This window comes from Chlorocebus sabaeus, chromosome 18 (genome assembly GCF_047675955.1).
Source record: "Chlorocebus sabaeus isolate Y175 chromosome 18, mChlSab1.0.hap1, whole genome shotgun sequence".
Classification (NCBI taxonomy): Eukaryota; Metazoa; Chordata; class Mammalia; order Primates; family Cercopithecidae; genus Chlorocebus; species Chlorocebus sabaeus.
This window is the reverse complement of record NC_132921.1, coordinates 33419604-33440492: the sequence shown is the minus strand read 5'-3', so window position 1 is coordinate 33440492 and position 20889 is coordinate 33419604.

The window sequence follows — 20889 nt, the reverse complement described above, 5'->3', positions numbered from 1 at the left end:
CCTGAGACACTGAGGTTGTAGGTTTTATAGGACGTGGTATGGGCTTTGAGTCTTGACCAAAATGTGACACTGATTTCCCCATAGACATAAGGGTCTGGAATCAAGGAGTAGATGTAGGAGAACCTCCATGAATTATTACCTTTGTTAAAACAAAATTATAAATGGAGACTGGGCCTAAAAAATTCCTGAGCAGGCCAGGTGCTGTGGCTCACACCTGTAGTCCCAGTGCTTTGGGAGACAAAGCTGGGAGGGTCACTTGAAGCCAGGAATTTGAAACCAGTCTGGGCAATATAGTTAGCTGTGTGTGGTGGCATGCCCTTGTAGTCCTAGCTACTAAGGAGGCTCAGGCAGAAGGATGGCTTAAGCCCAGGAATTTGAGGTTATGGTGAGCTGTAGAGACCCCCTCTCTAAGAAAAGAAACAAAATTCCTGAGCACATAAAACCAGCTAGGCCTTAAAGTAGCCTTAACCTTGCTTAGGCTGTGAACATCAGTGAAACTTAACTTGGGTCAAAACTGTAAATATAGGTAAAACTTAACTTGAGTCATTTCTGGTGCATGCTTATGTTAGGCAGAAAACTTAACCTCAGCCAATCATAAGCAGCCAATTTATATGATTATGTAACTAAGGATTTTCCAACAAAAAAGGCAACTTTGTAAGTGCAAAAAGAATCAAATAATTTGTAAATTTTGCTTCTGAATTTACCCCCAAAATACTTGCCCCTGATGATTTGTCATTGGAATACTAAACCTGTTTTGGTCCAGTGTACCCAATTCATGAATTACTTCTTACTCAAATAAACAGTTTGCAATTTTATTGTGCTTCAGGTTTTTCATTTGCAGTTTGGTGTCAAAATAGGGATCCAAAGGTGACAATCACCCCCATCCCACTGCTATAGTTTGAATGTGTCCCCGACTGTATGTTGTGGACTTAATTCCTAAAGCAGTGGTGTTGAGAGGGAAGACCTTTAAGAGGTGATTATTAGGTCACAAGGGCTTGCCCTCATCTATGGGGTAATGCTGTTATAGGCAGAGTGGGCTAGTTATCAGGAGAGTGGGTTCCTGAAAAAGGATGAGTTCAGCTCAAGAAGGCCCTTGTCAGATGCAGGCCCTTTGACTTTGGACTTCCCAGCCTCCAGAACTATGAGAAATAAATCTCTGTTCTTTATAAATTATTCAGTCTGTGGAATTTTGTTTTAGCAACACAAAATGGACTAAGACACCCAGCAACCCCCAGGAGTATCAAGGAAGCAGGCATGAGGTGCCTGCTGAGCCCACCATGCTCACTGCTTTCTCACTGCATCTGGAGGTCCTGAGTGAGTATCTCTTGGATTTTGATCTCCAGTTTGTGTCCTGAGTTCTCCAAGTTTGAGTAATTTTATTTATTTTATTTTATTTTATCTGATATGGAGTCTTGCTCTGTTGCCCAGGGTGCAGTGCAGTGGCGCGATCTAGCTCACTGCAACCTCTGCCCCCTGGATGCAAGCAGTTCTTGTGTCTCAGCCTCCTGAGTAGCTGGGATTACAGGCACACGCCACCATGCCCAGCTAATTTTTGTACTTTAGTAGAGACAGGGTTTCTACATGTTGGCCAGGCTGGTTTGGAACTCCTGACCTCAAGTGATCCACCCACCTCAGCCTCCTAAAATGCTGGGATTACAGGCATAAGCCACTGTGTCCATCTGAGCTGTTCTATTTTATTTAATTAATTAATTTATTTATTTTGAGACAGGATCTCACTTTGTCACCCAGGCTGGAGTACAAGGGTGTGATCATGGCTCACTGCAGCCTTGAACAAAGCAGGGTTCAAAGCAATCCTCCCATCTAAGCCTCCAGAGTAGCTGGGACTACAGGTACATGCCACCATGCCTGGTTAATTTTTTTAAAACATATTTTTTCGTAGACATGGGGGCCTTGCTATGTTGTCCAGACTGGCCTTGAACTCCTGGGTTCAAGTGATCCTCCTGCCTCAGCCTCTCAAAGTATTGGGATTACAGGAGTAATTTTATTTTTGACTGGACCCAGAGATTGAACTGGGTGTCCAGTGGAACTGGACTGGGTTCAGTTGGAGGCTTCAGGTAGGTAAAATTTTAGAGGGACAGGGTATGACGTGTTCATCAGCATCTAAGGAGTCTGGGAGTCCTCTGTCCACAGGTGTTCACAAGCCAATAGTATGTTCAGAAATTATGGACCCCAAATCTGTGGTTTTCTAGAGAAATGAATGCACCTTGCTAGAGACCATTTAAAGTGGGATGGGTTAAAACATTTTTTTAAAAAAAACTAAAACTTAATTCCTAGGTTCACAACAATGAGAAGTTTTGAGCTGGATAAAACTGTTCATTTATGGGGCACATTGGAAAAGGAGGGATCACACATATCTCAGAAACAATGGAATGCATTTCCTGTTTGGTAGACGAAGGCTTCTAAAAGGTTGACTGGTTCCAAAATTGCCTCTCAAAAAGACTCCTTTTTAAAGGCAAATAAGGAAACTGAAAAGCTTAAGAGATGAATTAAAGATGAAAATAAAAATAATTTTATGGTAACTGACATGACTTTGACCATTTCCTCCCTTTATCCTCAATATATTTGTTCACCCATTTTCTCAGCCTACATCTACTAATCCTTTTGCCCAGTTATGCTTATACCCTGAAGACGATGAGCGATGGGAAGTTAGGCCCTCAGAACAGCCACGTCTGGTTCCTGTAACTACTTTTGCTCAAATCCGAGTAAAAAAACTGGTGAAAAATTGAACTCAGAGTCATAGCAAAAGATTTTCCAAACCTTAGAGAAAACCCCAAAAAATTTGCTGAGAAATTTAGAATTCTCACAGGAGTCCGTGACTCTGGACCTCCCAATTTGTGTCAGATTATACACGAGATGGGACCCGGGGAGGCAAGTAACTGGATGGCCACAGCAGGATGGGATACGCCTGAGGAAGTACTGCCAGCCATGCAAATGGTACTTCTAGGGTGGCCCAAAGATGCCAGAAAAATGGCTGAAAAACTTTAGAAGCTATCCCCATTGTCTTTCCATAAAAGATTCACTGCTCCATTATTCCAACATGTGTGAAAGGAAAATAAAAAACTCGGGACCTCAATTCACCATGCCAAAGGAAAAAATCAAGCTGAAAGCTGAGTCATGCAAGAAGCTGCCTTTTCTTTTGTTCCTAAGCAGATAGCTACAGATAAAAGGTGAAATATCTCCACAGGGGCCTTACCTTATATAACCTGTCCATTTACAGAGTGCGAGATGAATGCATAATCGACTATCACCCTACCTGCTTCTTTTCTCTTGCAACACCTGGATTACTATGCCCTCCCTTTTTCCCCTCCAGCTCGCTTTTGCCCCTTAAATACTGAAGCACTCAAAATCATCTTTGGACAAAGGCACAGACCACAGACTGTTTCTATAAGTCCATGTTTATTTCTTCCAGGCATTGTCCCTAACCTTGGCAAAATAAACTTCTAAGTTGATATCCAGTATGTATATGTGCCTATTTAAAGGGACTTTATGCTTTTTTTTTTTTTTCTCTCTCTCTCTCTCCCAGGATCTTGTTTTTTGAGAAAAAGTTTTTTTGTTTTTTTTAAATTCTCAGTCAACTGAATTCTGTTCTCTCCACTTACTTCTGCCTGTCTCTCCTTCCTTTTGCCATCCTCTACTGTATGAGGAACCTAAACTAATTTCTAACAGCCTGGGATTCCTTGACAAAAACAGAGAAGGTGCCAGACTCCTTTTTGGGGAATTTTCCTCTGTGTTTCCTTATGGAATCCCAAGAGGATGAACAGACAATTTCTGCTCAGATCTTAAACTGCTTGTTTTTGTATTGTGTTGTCTGATTTTTCTTTTGACTCAAATAGTTATATAAACCAAAAATACAATTCTAAGTGCCCCCCAACCAACTGGTGGACCCTCCCCTTGGCCAAGGGTATTCCAAAGTTAACCTGAAAAACTAGTTCAGGTCATGATGGGAAGTGGGGATCGGATATTATATCCTCCTCCCTTTGGAATTCAGGCACAGCTGGCCAGCATTAGCATTAAAGCAGAGACCTTAAGGTTGATAGAACAGAATTTTTTTTTTTTTTTTTTGAGATGGAGTTTTGCTGTTACCCAGGCTGAAGTGCAGTGGTGCTATCTTGGCTCACTGCAATCTCCACCTCCTGGGTTCAAGTTATTCTCCTGCCTCAGCCTCCTGAGTAGCTGGGATTACAGGCACACACCACCAGGACTTTCTAATTTTTGTATTTTTAGTAAAGATGGGGTTTCGCCATGTTGGCCAGGCTGGTCTTGAACTCCTGACCTCAGGTGATCCGCCCACTTTGGCCTCCCAAAGTGCTAGGATTACAGGTATGAGCCAACATGCCGGTCCAGAACAGACTTTTTAACTCTGATAAGAAACACAGTCTATTTTCTCTGAAGCTTGAAGGCTTCATCTGCATAACAAGAACCTTGGTCTCCAAAACTACCTATCTTAATGCAGACACTCCCTTCTATTGATTCTAGATCTTTAGATAAACTCTTTCAACTAATTGCCACTCAGGAAATCTTTGCATCTACCTATGACCTGGAAGCCCAATCTTACCCCCACCACCAGCTTCTTCAAGTTGTCCCACCAATGTACATCTTATATGTATTGACTAGTGCCTTATGTCTCCCTTAAATGTATAAAACTAAGGTGTAGCCCAACTACTTTAGGCATATGTTGTCAGGACCTCCTGAGGCTGTGTCCTGGGAATGTCCTTAACTTTGCAAAATAAACTAAATTGATTGAGACTTGTCTCAGATACTTGTTGGTTTACGGTTATTTACAACAGGGGCTGCTCTTGGGTGTTTAAGATAAGAAAGGGCATGGTTTAGACACTTAGAGAAAAGTCTTTGTAACAAAGTGCACTGTAAAAGCATAACGTGGCCTAGTCCCACCACAGCTGTCTTTTTTTTGGAGACCCAGGATTCCCTGTGAGCTCTGCTCAGAGCTCAGAGATCCAGTTAAAAGATAGAGACTAATTTTAAAACTACTTGTCTAAATTAAAGTGATCTCCTTATACAATCCTGTGGTAGATTTCTATACTTTTACGTTTGACTTGCCAGGCATTTTTAATCTTTCTCTAACACACCACACACACTCTCTCTCTACTTTGAGATATAAATGTTGCTATCTGATTTTCACCTAAGAGTTGTTCCTTTAGTATGCACATTCAGGGCTGTCTTACTGACAATTGCCTAGGGTAATGAAACAGGTTATCAAAAAATTGGAAGTCTTGGCTGGGCATGGTGGTTCCTGCCTGTAATCCCAGCTATTCAGGAGGCTGAGACAGGAGAATCACTTGAACCCAGGAGGTGGAGGTTGCAGTGAGCTGAGATCATGCCATGGCACTCCAGCCTGTCCGAGACACTGTCTCACAAAAAAAGAAAAAAAGAAAGAAAAAATAAAGAAAAATAAAGAAAAAAAACCAAAACCCAAGAAATTGGAAGTCTAAAGCAGGAGGACAAAAGGGGTCTTTGGTTGGGTGCAGTGGCTCATGCCTGCAATCCTAGTACTTTGGGAGGACGAGATGGGAGGATTGCTTGAGGCTAGGAGTTTGAGACCAGCCTGAGCAACATAAGGAGACCCCATCTTTATGAAAAATATAAAAATTAGCTGGGTATAGTGACACATGCCTGTAGTCCCAGTGTTAGGCAGGGATCTAGACCCGACATGGCGGCGCCACCCGGCGTAGCAGGCCCTTTGTTCGAGACTTCCCTTCCTCTTTGAACACACCCGCAGACTTGCATACGTCAGAGGTTCCGGCTGGGCAACCACGCTCCCCCATGACCTGCAGCTCACCTGCATTCCACAAGTTCGTAAACAGCAGTTTCGGTTGACAGTTTCCAAAGACCCCTTCCTCATGACCCTTACTCCACTCCTGCCCTAGTAGTTTCAAGACCCCCCAGGCCCTGTTTGTACAACCAGCTTCCCTACCTCTCAGGCTCTAAAAAAAGCCCCTACCCTCCTCCCTCAGCGCGACTTCCTCGGCCTGCACCTTCGGACCGAGGAACCTCACCTGCAAGTCCTAATAAAGGCTATTCTCACTGCCATTTGCCTTGTGTCTTCGTTTCCGGTTCGGCTCCAGCCTCAGTTTACCTTTACACCCAGATAATGCAGGAGGCTGAGGCAGAAGGATTACTTGGGCCCAGACGGTCAAGGCTGCAGAGAACTATGATTGTGCCACTGCACTCCATCCTGGGTGACAGAGTATGAGACCTTATCTCAAAAAAAGGGTGTCTTATGAATTTTTTTTTTTTTTTTTCTTTTTAGATGGAGTCTTGCTCTGTTGCCTGGGCTACAGTGGCACCATCTTGGCTCACTGCAACCTCTACCTCCTAGGTTTAAGTGATTCTCCTGCCTCAGCCTCCCAAGTAGCTGGGATTACAGGCAGCTGCCACTATGCCTGGCTAATTTTTGTACTTTTAGTAGAGACGGAGTTTTATTATGTTGGCCAGGCTGGTCTCAAGCTCCTGACCTCAAGTGATTTGCCTGCCTCAGCCTCCCAAAATGCTGGGATTACAGGTGTGAGTCACATGTCCGGCCAAAAGGGAGTCTCATGAATCTACAAGATCTACTTCTACCTGTGTGTCTGATACATCTATGCATTTGTGTTATGTATACGTTTCACTACCCGAAATACATAAAAGAGCTCTAATTAGCTTAAAGAAAAAAAAAAGAGGCACTTAAATCAAATATTTTATCAGAAAAATAGAGACTTTAAGCTCAAATGCTTTTTCAGGTTCACAGGACTCATAAATCTTTAATAAATAAACTGGTTTAAAAATTATTGGTAAAATAAAATTAGAAATGCCTTCTGAATTGTCAACATACATTATTGTTTAGATTTATTGGTCAAGCGGTTTTATATTTATCTCTGCTAAATATTATAAGGTGTCAAAATTTGGCATGAGGGCTATAAAGCTATAAATGTAGCCCAAAAGAGAATTACCTTTAATGTTGTTGCTTTAATGAAAACAATGAAATTCCGAGTTATTGGCCAAAAAAAAAAAAAGTCCATTTATTTAACCTCAAGGTTCTTACTTATGTAAACAACTGAAATTCATAGGTTGTAAAAATGGTTACCAGGGAAGTAACTTTAAGTGATGACTATCGCAGTTTTCAGAAGTAATCTCCTGAGGTTCTAACTGCTGTGTGGCCCAATGCTAAAAATATTTTATCTTAAAGGACTGAAGGAAATATTTTCTTCCAATAAAACGTTCTGCGCTCTTGGCTTTACATTGTTCTATGAAATCAAAGATTTTCACTTATGACCTCAGACACAGTCTTCCTATGTTCAACTAATTCAAGTACCATTTTCAGAGCTTTGACTTGCAGGTTATCTGAATGTACTCCCTATAGGGAAAAACAATCACACTGCAGAAAGTCTTTTTATTTGCCATTTGGTAACTGGCCTAACAAACAGATTTTACATTTTTTGAAATAATTCCTATGTCATTGTCATTAAGTTTTGATTTGCTTAGGAAAACTAAGATGAAAAACCCAAGGCTATTACATCTACATTACTGTCTACATTTCTTTGAAAGTCCTTGTGCTGTTAAGTTATAGGGCTTTGACTCTTGGGTCTAAAAAGGACTTCAAATCCTGCTAAACCTTAAACACTGACAGCAGTTAAAGCCTCATCTTCAGATCCAGAGAAGATGACAATCAAAATAAACTGTGTTAATGAGACACTGGGCCAAAAATTAAAACTATTCAACTTCTCTAGGCCCAGAGACTATTGCAGAAGAGGTAGGCGCGTGAGATTGTAAAGGCTGATTTTGAGAGAGAAAATTGTTCAGAGTTTTTCTATAAATTAAACATTAAGATCAAAAGCACACTGATACAATACCAGCATCTGGGTCCCTGTGTCAGAGTAACAAGGTTTTCCTGGAGAATTATACCACCTTTTTTTTTTTTTTTTGAGACAGAGTCTTGCTCTGTCGCCCAGTCTGAAGTACAGTGGCGTGATCTTGGCTCACTACACCCTCCACCACCTGGGTTCAAGAAATTCTCTCACCTCAGCCTCCCAAGTGGCTGGGATTACAGGCTTCTGCCACCATTGCCTAACTGATTTTTGTATTTTTAGTAGAGATGGGGTTTTGCCTTGTTGGCCAGGCTGGTCTTGAACTCCTGACCTCAGGTGATCCGCCTGCCACAGCCTCCCAAAGTGCTGGGATTACACGCGTGAGCCACTGTGCCCAGCCTATTTTTACAACTTTATAAGTTATGGATAAATTATAACAATGGGAAATAGGCTGGGTGTGGTAGCTCATACCTCTAATCCCAGCATTTTGGGAGGCAGAAGCGGGTGGATCACTTGAAGTCAGGAGTTCAAGACCAGCCTGACCAACATGGTGAAATCCTGTCTGTACTGAAAATACAAAAAATTAGCCAGGCTTGGTGGCAGGTGCCTGTAATCCCAGCTTCTTGGGAGGCTGAGGTGAGAGAATTGCTTGAACCCAGGAGGTGGAGGTTGCAGTGAGCTGAGATCACACCATTGTAGCCTGGGTGACAGATCGAGACTACGTCTCAAAAAAAAAAAAAAATTACAAACAATTATAACAAAGTTTATGAAAATTTTATCTTATGGTCAAGATGATTAAAATTTAATAGATTTGTTGATAAGATTTAAGAGAGATATAATTGGCCTCATGTTGTCTTTTTTAAGGCTTATCATTTAGGAAATTAAGTCTCCTTTCTCAAAGAATAAAGATTTCTGCCTCTTTTTTTTGGGAAATATTTGAGTTATAATATGGTCTAAATAAATGACTTATTTTACAATGACTTGTGATCCTATTTTGTGATATCAAGTGTTTTTTAAACTTTTTATGTTTGGCCAACTTTCCAAAATCAAATTCTAAACTCAATCCTTTTGACCTCATTAATTTTTTGAATTTAGGTCCTCTGAAGTCCAAAAGAGACATTTTCAGCTTATTTGGTGTAACAAAAGCATACAGAAAGTGTTATTAAATATGAAATGGTGTTTAACCTTCTTTGGATTATATTTATATAAATGTGTTATTAGTATGCCTTCCAAAATTATATGAAATTCCTATAATTCTGATATGTATTAGTATAGATTATGGTAGTAATTATGATTATTATTTAAAATTATTGCATGCCACATAAGTAACCAAATTTCCTTGTCATTTGTGTCTTTAACCATGGCTGTTCTAAGACTTTATGATCCACAATTGTTGTTTTACTTTGATCCTTTTACAGAGTGGTTTATAATCAACTATAGAACTCTGAGTACTCTGATAATTTTAGAGATTGTGCCATTGGAATTGAGAGAAAAACTTCCAGGACTCTCACGGAGAGCTGATGTATTCATGAGGATTGTTGATCCAATACTGGCAGAACAGAAGTTAATTGCATGGATTAAACTAATAGAAGCCTGAAATAATCTTTCATTACTTTTTGTTTAAAACATTTGCTTATTCTTTTTGTTTTGTTTTTCAGAGTCAAGAAAACTGTTTCTTCTTTTAAGCTATTTACAGTTTTTAACAGTTGAGTAAAGTATAGTCTAGCAAGCAAAATTTACAACATAATTTATTTCTCTCTACCTAATTTCTCTGAAATTCAGAAACTATTTGTGAATGTTCTTAATTTATGGCAATATACTTATTTGTATAAGTTCCGTAAGAACCTGCTTTGTTTTATTACAGGCCATACCTGGAGACTCTGCTTATTTTCCCAAGTCTTTGACTGGAATGGCATGTTTTCAGATTGCCTTGAGGAAATGAGGTTGACCTACAGAGCCAATTAAAGCCCTTCAGAAAAACTGGTCCCATACCTTGTCCTTCATAGGGGTCTGATCTGTGGCAAGTAAAGAATGTTGGTTTCTGACAGGCCCAGGAATCCCAAGTTTTCTTGGGATACTGAAAAGAGGAAGTCACCCAGGCTGAGCCCGAGGTTTTTAAAAAGGTCTAATCTCAGATGCCTTGAGGAAAAGCTTCCAGCAAAGTCAACTTAAAAAAAAATAGAGAGTCTACATAGCAAATGATTATTCTTGCTGCACTTTATGCAAATAATCAAGCCAAGTACAAAAAGGCTAAAACTTATTTTACAAATAAACTGGTCCTACTATGATTTTTTCTTTAATAAAATTGGGAAATTGGAGAGAGAAAAATTATGTTTCAAAATAATGTATAGTACACATGTTATTAGATTCTAGCCTTGTCTAGTGTTTTCCAATTTTTATTATTTTCTACAATTTGGACTGAAGCCAGAAATTTTTCCTGTCCACAAGTCTTAAAATAATGTTTTCAATTTTTTTTCTTTCTTTCTTTTTCCTCCTCCCCATTTTTCCGGATTTGAAATGCTGGAGCTAGACAACTTAAACTTTGGAAGAAAATGATAGCAACCTATTTATATACATAAATCATTTTCATATCTGCCTACTGATGTGTGGACTTCAGAGTAATATGGCGTGTATCAGTTTTCTGGGATTTTTCTTTCCTTTTTTTTTCAGTTATTGTTTCCTTTTCCCCCTCTGTTTTCTTTCTCTTTTCCTTCCCCCATTTTTTTTTTTTCTTCATAGGACATGAGAGTTCACAACCTGTTCCAAATGAGCTTTCCCAACAGCATAGGACTTATTTGTCTAGGAATAAACTCTCTTATCCATGAAAGATCAGCAAAATCCAAGACCAGCGACTCATTTTCTTCTAAAATGTTTTCTCCAAAAGATTTTCAAAAGAAAACAGGGGAGGAATATAAAAGGAAAATAAAAACTTGGGACCCCAATTCACTATGACAAAAGGAAAAAAAATCAAGCTGAAAGCTGAGTATGTAAGAAACTGCCTTTCCTTTTGTTTCTGAGCAGATAGCTACAGATAAAATGTTAAATATCTCAACAGGTAGCTCCTCTATATTCATCTTATCTCATGATTTTACTGATCAGGAGATGAATACACAACTGACTATTCCCTTACCTGTTCCTTTTCTCTTGCAACATGTGGATTACCATACCCTCCTTCTTTCCTCTCCAGCCTGTTTTTCCCCTTTAAATATTGAAGCCTTCAAAATTATCTTTGGAGAAAGGCACAGATACCTGCCTCCTGGGCATGTCATTAACCTTGGCAAAATAAATTTTTTACTTACATGTGTAAGCCAAAAAAAGATGGGTTGCTTTGTGATTACAGGGCTAGATTGAGAATCTCACTTGTTAAACATTCTGGTCTTAAAATGGTTGACAAAAAAGTCAAGCTCTAAAATATTTGAAGAGATTTATTCTGAGCTAAATATGAATGATTGATGCCCAGTGACACAGCCCTCAGGAGATCCTGAGAACAAGTGACCAAGGTGGTTGGGGCACAGCCTAGTTTTATACATTTTAGGGAGACATGAGACATCAATCAAATACATGTAAGATATACATTGATTCAGTCCGGAAATGTGGGACAACTCGAAGTAGGGGCTTCTAGATCATAGGTAGATTTAAACATTTTCTGATTGGCAATTTGTTGTAAGAATTATTATTAATAGAAAGGAATATGTGGGTTACAATAAGGGGTTGTGGAGACCAAAGTTTTATCATGTAGATGAAGCCTCCAGGTAGCAGGCTTCAGAGAGAATAGATTGGTCTTGGGAATTCTTCCACTAGGAGACATCATGATGCTTCCATTGATTTGGAGATAAGATGGCCACTTGGCCATGAACTACTGGCTGGAGTGATTGATTCCAATTACCAGGGAGAATTTGGTGACTGTCACACAGTAGAGGCAAGGAGGGCCATGTCTGGAACCCAGAGCGGTCTCTGGAACACCTCTTAGTACTACCATACCCAATAAGAGAAGTTAAGTGTAAAAATATAGCAAGTAAAAAAGGTAGGCCTACCAAGGATTCAGCCCCTTTGGGAGTGAAGATTTGAGTCACCCCCCAGGTAAAGAACTTGAGCAATTGAGGTACTGGCTGAGGAAATGGAACATGGAATGACTAGTGAAAGAAGAAAGGCTTATCAAACTGCAGCCCTGTGACTAGCATAGAAATGAGGATAGTAGGCTGGGCACGCTGGCTCACGCCTGTAATCCCAGCACTTTAGGAGGCTGAGGCATGTGGATCACCTGAGGTCAGGAGTTCAAGACCAGCCTGACCAACAGGGAAAAACCCCGTCTCTACTAAAAAATACAAAATTAGCTGGGCCTGGTGGCGCATGCCTGTAATCCCAGCTGCTCAGGAGGCTGAAGCAGGAGAATCACTTGATCCTCGGATGAGGAGATTGGAGTGAGCTGAGATCGCGCCACTGTACTCCAGCCTGGGTGACAAGAGCAAAACTCCATCTCAAAAAAGGAAAGAAAAGAAAAGAAAAGAAATGAAGATAGTAGCAGCTATGCATATTCTCCCTTTATCCACTCATGGTTTTGGTTCACATGTATATGCTATGTGTCTATATTCAGTACTCTTTTATTTTCTCCCTCTCCCATTATTATTATTATCATTAAGACAGGAACTCACTATGTCACCCAGGCTGGAGTGCAGTGGTGCAATCTCAGCTCACTGCATCCTCCATTTCCTGGGCTCAGGTGATCCTCCTACCTCAGCCTCCTGAGTAGCTGGGACTACAGGTGTACATCACCACTCCTGGCTAATGTTTGTATTTTTTGTAGAGTTGGGGTTTGCCATGTTGCCCATGCTGGTCTTGAATTCCTAGGCTCAAGCAATCCACTCACTGCAGCCTCCTAAGGTGCTGGGATTACAGGTGCGAGACACTGCGCCCAGTCCCTCTCCCTTTATCTCATTGTTGTACCATCCCTGTAGAACTTACCATTTGTGTTATGGTGATCTGATATGTGTCTGCCTCCCTGGTAGGCAGGATCCTTGAGGGAAGGGACCTTTTATATGTACACCAAACACAGGCCCAGTCCACTGGACATGCCACCTGGCCATCTTCTGTTGCTTCTGCCCAGTGATCATCTGCTAACCACCTGCACTTCCCTGCACACAAACAATGAGTTTAATTCAATTTAGGATTACTAATAATTATCACTTGGCTCAGCAGGCTTGTCCTGCTGGGCAAACTCACGAGAGAGCAGTTAGACATTTAAAGAAACTGCTATGGTTTATATAAAATAATAAGCATTCTCTCCTCCCTCTTCTATGTATAGACTGCTTAATAATAATAGTTATTAATAGCTAGTATTAATTGAGTACCGAGTGCTGGAGATACAGAGAAGATATAGTCCCACTCTAGTGGGAGGTGCACTGATAAATCCTTCCTGACATGACAGGGTGATAGTGTTATGCTAGAAGTTGCAGGGGGTTGGGGGTGGGTGCGGTGTATGGTAAACTCACCTGATAGCATAACTTAAGCATACCCTGAGAAGGACCTCACATGGCAGACGCCCCTGCATGTGGTTAGGAGTTCTGAGCTAAGGAATCCAGGCATGGCTTACCCGGAGATTCATTCCTTGTCTATGAAGAACCTCTGAGCACCCGACCCTATCCCCATCCTGTGGAATCCGGGCTGTACAAGGGACCCAGGCCATTTGTTCGGGGTTAAATGAAGGTTGACAGGTAGAGGTTGTCAGAGGGAGGATACTATGTGAAAATGCTATTGAAACTGTGTGCCTTTTGCAAGTGGTTGCAGTTCTCCTGCTCAGTCCACTGCCCTGGACATTCTCCCCCATATGTAAGTACCCAGTAAAAACCTCATGTCTCATTGGCTGGCTTTGGGTCTCTTCTTCGGCCTCTTGAACCTGGTGCCATCCCCACTGGTGTTGATAGGTGTTTCGCACAACAAGGATGGCTGCAGGAACACGGAGGAGTGATGTCTAACTTAGACTGGGATAGATCCGCAGGGAAGGCTTCTTGGAGAAGGTGACTCGCAGTAAGGGAGGAGACCACCCCTCATATCGTCTTATGCCCAATTTCTGCCTCCAAAGAAAGAAGAAGTAAAAACTCAAAGGCAGAAATGAAATCCACAGGTAGACAGCCTGGTGCCGCACCCTGGGCCTGGTAGTTAAAGATCGACCCCTGACCTGATCGGTTCTGTTATCTAGAGATTACAGACATTGTATAGAAATGCACTGTGAAAATCCCTATCCTGTTTTGTTCCGATCTAATTACCAGTGCATGCAGCCCCCAGTCACGTACCCCCTGCTTGCTCAATCAATCACGACCCCCTCACATGCACCCTCTTAGAGTTGTGAGCCCTTAAAAGGGACAGGAATTGCTCACTCGGGGAGCTCGGCGCTTGAGACAGGAGTCTTGCCGATGCCCCCCCGGCCGAATAAACCCCTTCCTTCTTTAACTCGGTGTCTGAGGAGTTTTGTCTGTGGCTCGTCCTGCTACAATAGTAAGAATAGGAGTTAGCTTGACCAGCAGGGCATGGCTGTGTTAGGCTCTTTTGGTGAAGGAAACGAGATCTTATGCTAGAGAGCTTATGCTAGCTTTAGCAGTGGCATTTGTTGTAAAGAGACACAGCCAGGGATCCATGCATGGGGGTCCTGTTACAGCTGGCCCTTGTGGAGACTGGGTATAAGATAGTGGATCGCATACTAAAGCACACCAGAATCACCTGGAGGGCTGGTGAAAGCCCAGATCTCAGGGCCTCTCACCTGCAGGGTTTTTGATTCAGTAGGACCGAGATGAGGCCAGAGAATGTGCATTTCTAACAAGCCTGCAGGTGATACTGATGCTGCTGGTCCAGGACCCACACTTTGAGACCTCCCCCTGCCTAAAGCAGGCCTGGCAATCTCAGTCACAGAAGCCCATGGATCTTGGCCCAAGCTGTGTGGAGTCATGTTGGTTGTGCAGCTACCTTCTCTATTTTCTCTATTTTTTTATTTTTTGAGATGGAGTTTCACTCTTGTTGCTCAGGCTGGAGGGCAGTGGCGCGATCTCGGCTCACTGCAACCTCTGCCTCCCGGGTTCAAGTGATTCTCCTGTCTCAGTCACCCAAGTAACTGGGTTACAGGCACCCGCCACCACATCTGGCTAATTTTTGTATTTTTAGTAGAGACAGGGTTTCATCATGCTGGTCAGGCTGGTCTCAAACTCCTGACTTCAGATGATCCTCCCTTCTTGGCCTCCCAAAGTGCTGGGGTTACAGGTGTGAGCCACTGCACCCAGCCTATTTTCTCTATTTTTGGTGCTTTCATTCTCTCAGGATTGTTCACTCCTCCTGCTCCCTGTGTCTTTACCTCTCAGCTTGCTTTACTCACTGGTGGTTTTGACCCTGCACAGCCTAACAGGGTCCCTCAATCCAACTGCCTCTCTCTTTTTTTTTTGAGATGGAATTTCACTCTGTTGCCCAGGCTGGAGTGCAATGGTGCGATCTTGGCTCACTGCAAACTCTGCCTCCCAGGTTCAAGCGATTCTCCTGCCTCAGCCTCCCAAGTAGCTGGCATTACAGGCGTGTGCCTCCACACTTGGCTAATTTTGTGTTTTTAGTAGAGACGGGGTTTCTCCGTGTTGGCCAGGCTGGTCTCAAACTTCCAACCTGAGGTGATCTGCCCGCCTTGGCCTCCCAGAGTGCTGGGATTACAGGCATGAGCCACAGCACCCAGTCAACCAACTGCCCATCTCTGTGTATCTCTGTGGCTTCACTCTTGGCTCTTCCTTGATGCTTTACATATTCCCCAGTTTAAAGGCTGAATACAGAGAAACTTGATTAGCCAAGTTTGTTCCTGAAAGGGCATAGTTTAGAGCACTTGCTACCTCACAGGCTGCTGGCCAGCCCAGGAAGTAGCTGTGTTTGGCTCAGGTGTCCACCTGTGAAGGCGGGGTCACGGACACAGAGAGGAAACCTCCCCTGCTCTCCCAGGCATCTTGGAGAAGAGTGGTCTGAGTGTATCCCCTCACTTCCTCTCCTCCTGTTTTCCACACACTCTACCCCAGGAGGAACTCTATTTCTTTTTTTTTCCTTTACGTTTTTTTAAAAATTATTTATTATTTTTTGAGACAAGGTCTTGTTCTGTTTCCCAGGCTGGAGTACAGTAGCATGATCATGCTACTGCACCTCGAACTCCTGGACTCAAGTGATCCTCCCGCCTTAGCCTCCCAAGTAGCTGGGACCACAGGCATGTGCACCACCATGCCTGGCTAATTTTTGTACTTTTTGTAGAGATGGGGTTTTGTTTTGCAACGTTGCACAGGCGATCTCGGCTCACTGCAACCTCTGCCTCCTGGGTTCAAGTGATTCTTCTGTCTCAGCCACCCAAGTAACTGGGTTACAGGCGCCCGCCACCACGTCTGGCTAATTTTTGTATTTTTAGTAGAGACAGGGTTTCATCATGCTGGTCAGGCTGGTCTCAAACTCCTGACCTCAGATGATCCACCCTCCTTGGCCTCCCAAACTCTTGGGCTCAAGCAATCCACCTGCCTCGGCCTCCCAAAATGCAGGGATTACAGGTGTGAGCCACTGTGCCTGGCCAAAGGGCTCTATTTCTGTAACTCTGTTGAAACTTTCCTGAGGACCATCCATGGCTCCTGTTCTCCAAGCCCAAAGGTCTCTCTTCAGTCCTCAACATTTATTCTATTTTGCTTTTTTCAATCACTTTAGTTTTGACTAAAGTACTCGTGGTTCAAAACTTAAAAGGTACAAAATGCTCTACAATAAAAAGAAATTATCTTTTCAGCTCTTCCCCCAGCGATCCAAAATACCCTCCCCAGAGGCAACCAATGTTCCTAGTTTCCTCTAAACGTGCCTGGAAATATTCTATGAATATAAACATGTGTACAGTTGACCCTTAAACAGTGTAGGTTTGAGGCCAGGCGCCGTGGCTCACGCCTGTAATCCCAGCACTTAGGGAGGCTGAGGGAGGGTGGATCACGAGGTCAAGGGATCAAGACCATCCTGGCCAACATGGTGAAACTCCATCTCTACCAAAAATACAAAAATTAGCTGGGCATGGTGGCATGCCTGTAGTCCCAGCTACTCGGGAGGCTGAAGCGGGAGAGTCGCTTGAACCTGGGATGTGGAGGTTGCAGTGAGCAGAGATTGTGCCACTGCACTCCAGCCTGGCAACAGGGTGAGACTCTGTCTCAAAAACAAACAAACAAAAAAACAATATGGGTTTGAACTGGAGGGTCCACTTATACACAGATATTTTTTCAACCAAATGCAAATTGAAAACACAGTACTCACGGGATGGGAAACCTCTGTATACAGAGGGCTGCTTTTCATATTTATGGGTTCTGCAGGGCTGACTGCGGGACTTGAGTATGCGTGGATTTCGGTATACATGGGGGTCTGGACCCAATTTCTTGCATAAATCGAGGGACGACTATATATATTTTCTTTTTCTTTCTTTCTTTTTTTTTTTTTTGAGATGGAGTCTCACTCTGTCATGCAGGCTGGAGTGCAGTGGCTCTATCTGGGCTCACTGCAACCTCTGTCTCCTGGGTTCAAGCAATTCTCGTGCCTCAGCCTCCCAAGTAGCTGGTACTACAGGCATGCACCACCATGCCCAGCTAATTTTTTTGTATTTTTAGTAGAGATAGGGATTCACCATGTTGGCCAGGCTGGTCTCAAACTCCTGACCTCAGGTGATCCGCCCCCCCTTGGCGTCCCAAAGTGCTGGGATTACAGGTGTGAGCCATCTTGCCCAGCCTTCTCCTCATTTTTTAAACTGGCTACTTCTATTTGTCAAAGCTCCTCATTAAAAAAATTGGTAGCCTATTACACTCCTCCATACCTTGCTTTTTCACTTTAATTTTTTATTTTTATTTATTTTTAATTTTTTAGAGATGAGGTCTTGCTATGTTGCTCAGGTTGGTCTCCAATTCCTGGCCTCAAGTTATCCTGCCACCTCAGTCTCCCTAGTTGCTAGAATTACAGGTGTGAACCACTGTGTACAGCCACTTTATACATTGAAGTTAGTGTCATGTCATGACATAAGGTGCTTTTTCATTCTTTTTTACAGCTGGATATTATTCTGTTGTGTGATGTGCCATGATTTACGGCTCCCTACTGATGGACAATGTTCATTATGTTTTGCTGTTGCAAACATGCTGTAATAAATTTTCCTGCACATATTTGACTTTGCACAGTGCAGGGTATTGGTAGCTGTAATTGTCTTAAGGTGGATTCGTCAGAAAATGAATTTTTTTTTTTTTTTTTGAGATGGAGTCTCGTTCTGTGCAGGCTGGAGTGCAGTGGCATGATCTCAGCTCACTGCAACCTTCGCCTCCTGGGTTCAAGCAATCCTCTTGCCTCAGCCTCCTGGTAGCTGGTGTGTGCCACTACATCCAGCTAATTTTCGTATTTTCAGTAGAGACAGGATTTCACCGTGTTGGCCAGGCTGGTCTCGAGCTCCCGACCTCAGGTGATTCACCTGCCTTGGCCTCCCAAAGTGCTGGGTTTACAGGTAGGAGCCACTGTGCCTGGCCCTGAAAACGGATTTTGATGAAGAGATTTGTGTGCAGGTAGTTTGTTCCCTCAAGCCAAGAGTAACTCCTAGGGAGGGATTCAGCTCTGAATCCTCAGCTGCCAACACTCCATCAGCTGAGAGAATGAGTGCATTGGACCTGAGAGGTGCATTTGAACCATGCACTGCTACGCCCACTGCACTATACCCTTGAGCCAGTCAGCTCCTCCAGATTTATAATATAAATTTACTTCACCTGGGAACAGCATCGCCAGAATTCCGGTTGGTCTCTTCTTGGCAGGAGGACTTCATAGAGGAGGTGATTCCTGACTTAGGTTTTTAAGAATAAATAGGACATTGCCAAGTGGACAAGACAAAGGGGTTGGAAAAAGACTTTAAAGAGCACCCCTCTCTGTGGTTCTTACCAAGGGTGTGGGTTCAAATCACTTGAGGAGCTTTTGCAACACACAAATGTCTGGGCTTCTTGGGAAAGAACCAATCTGGTCTTATCTCTTCATTTTGCAAATGAGGAAACTAAGATATTGCATTGATTGAATTAGCAGCAAAGTCAGGCTGGAGTCTCAGGTCTCTGCTGAGCCCCAGACCTTGTTTTCCAAACTGTAATCCCTCTGGCTTCAAGCAGGAATAAAACATTCTTAACTACAATGGAATAACTGCCTTTTCCCAATTTGCAAAAAAACTTAATTTAATGTAAGTATCATTCTCAGTTGCAAGTTTTCTCCCATAATGTTCTTAATTTTTAATTTTGAACTAATTTTTGCCTTACAAAAAAGTTGCAAAAATAGTATAATGAGCCCTGTATACCCCCACAAGCTTCCCCTAATGTCAATATTTTACATAATCACTGCAAAATGAGCAGAACTAGGAGCTCAATATTTGCACAATACTACTAACTAAACTACAGAACTTACTTGAACTTTATCCTTTTATTTTAATTAATTAATTAAGTTTTTAGACAAAGTCTGGCTCTGTCACTCAGGATGGAGTACAGTGGCATGATCTCGGCTCACTGCAACCTCTGCCTCCTCCTGGGTTCAAGCGATTCTCCTGCCTCCACCTCCTGAATAGCTGGGATTACAGGCACTCACTACCACACCAGGTTAATTTTTGTATTTTTAGCAGAGGCAGGGTTTCACCATGTTGGCTTGGCTGGTCTTGAACTCCTGACCTCAAGTGATCTGCCCACTTTCGCCTCCCAAATTGCTGGGATTACAGGCATGAGCCACCATGCCTGGCCAATTTTATCACGTTAAAAAACTTATTCTGAACTTTCTTTAGGGCTTACATAAAATTATTTTGATTTTCTATTTTTTTAGAAAAAAAAAAATAGAAAATCTAGCTCTGTTGCCCAAGCTGGAGTGCAGTGGTGTGACCATAGCTTTCTATTAATTCTAGGAGTTCACTGTAGCCTTGAACTTCCACACCTGACTAACTTAAATTTTTTTTTGTAGAGATGTGGCCTCGCTTTATTGCCCAGGCTGGTCTCAAACTCCTGACTGGAAGTGATCCTCCCACACAGCCTCCAAACATGCTGGATTACAGGCATGAGCCACCATGCCTGGCCAGGGTTATGGAAAATTAAACCTTACTTTTTAAAAAAGCTTTTGTACTTTCTACAACTTTCATGCTTTCAAAAGATAAAAGAACACATAAACAAGTAACAGAGGAGTTGTAATGAAAAGACTCAAAAGTTGCCAATAATGCTTAGACAGCTGGTTTTTCTTCTGTATTTTAAAATCATGTTTTCTTTTATCTTTGAAAGCATGCAAATTTAATTAAGCTGACATTTTAAAGCAAGGCACATTAGCTAAATGAATGGTGTCTGTGAGATCATTTTTATGTGATAAAATGAAGTATTTCACATTTAATGCACGTCAGCAGGAACTATCATGACCTGTAGGTGCTCTCCCATCTGAATGGGTCTGAGCACTGCTGTACTCCAGGCCATCCATCTATTTAGAGGTGCAAGATACCATGAAATGCAAGCCTTTGGCTTTCTGGACCAGGCTTTTCAACTAGTTACTGTTGAGATAGACCTCAGACCTCTGTTACTATCATATACCAGCATAAATATTATGTGTCTTTTATTGGAATCCCCTCCATCCCTGATATTGATCTCCTCCTTAGAGTATTAATTTCATTTATTTATATTTTTATATTTTAGTTATTCATTTTTTATGTATGCACATGGTGAAATTCAAGCTGTACAGAAAAGTATATTAGGCCTTTTTTGTGTTGCTTTAAAGGAATACCCGAGACTGGGTAATTTATGAAGAAAAGAGGTTTAATTGACTCATGGTTCTGCAGGCTGTACAAGAAGTGTGGTGCCACATCAGCTTCTGGGGAGGCCTCAGGAAGCTTTCACTCATGGGGAAAGGTGAATAGGGATTAGGCTCATCACATGGCCAGAGCAGTAGCAAGAGAGAGGGGAGGTGCCACAAACTTTTAAACAACCAGATCTCCAGATAACTCATTCATTATGGTGAGGACAGCACCAAGCCATTCATGAGGGATCTGCCTCAGTCATCCAATACCTCC